The sequence below is a fragment of the Halyomorpha halys genome, unplaced genomic scaffold, assembly GCF_000696795.3.
Source record: "Halyomorpha halys isolate HHAL.00 unplaced genomic scaffold, Hhal_1.1 Scaffold2363.1, whole genome shotgun sequence".
NCBI lineage: Eukaryota > Metazoa > Arthropoda > Insecta > Hemiptera > Pentatomidae > Halyomorpha > Halyomorpha halys.
This window is the reverse complement of record NW_027115543.1, coordinates 23,255-23,880: the sequence shown is the minus strand read 5'-3', so window position 1 is coordinate 23,880 and position 626 is coordinate 23,255. Positions and strand designations below refer to the sequence as shown.

General features: G+C 31.0%; 1 long non-coding RNA gene across 1 annotated transcript in view; it reads left to right on the top strand.

Annotated features, from left to right (window-relative positions):
* The window catches only part of LOC136797072 (uncharacterized), a 4,982-nt gene extending 4,447 nt beyond the window's left edge, over positions 1–535 (top strand). The window contains exons 2-3 of the long non-coding RNA XR_010844886.1: positions 231–333; positions 421–535. This is a non-coding gene — a long non-coding RNA (uncharacterized lncRNA). The remainder of the gene's footprint in view (positions 1–230; positions 334–420) is intronic.
* The last annotated feature ends 91 nt before the right edge of the window (positions 536–626 follow it).

The following is a 626-nucleotide window of genomic DNA, read 5'->3' as shown; positions in this document are numbered from 1 at the left end:
GGCGCATACATACCATGAATATGTAATTTTAATTTCGTACGACTTTTCGTTTATGATCTAGACTGTACCACCTCCCCCTCCCCACACACAGAAGCCATATTCGAAATTTTTCACAATCGTAATACTTTCTTGCTATATTAAATATATAGATTAATTAACGTAATAAACAAGAATTATAAAATAATAATTATTTTTACATTTGTTTTGAAAAATGTTTGTTCTGTATTCAGTTCTGAATCCATCATGGAAGCACTGGAACTAGAGACAGGTCTCGACGTGAAGGGCTACTTCAAGGATAGGCGGAGGAGGAACAAGGAGAGGATGAAGAACAGGGTCAGCAAGTGTATTGAGTATTAGTACATTAGCAGTCATTTATTATTTATTAATATTTATCCTTAATATTATATTTGTGTTAAATAGTACATTGGAAGATCGTTGATCGACCGTAATTTATGAAAGGTGCTTTCCGGTTTTTAAGTTATATTTAATAGACTGAATATTATAGTTATAATACAAAGTAACCTGGAAGACGGACTCCGAAACGTCGGTGTTGACATAAATAATTTTAGAATAAAGATATATTTCTAAAAGAGAAAAAAGAAAATCACTAAATATTTATTTGTTTT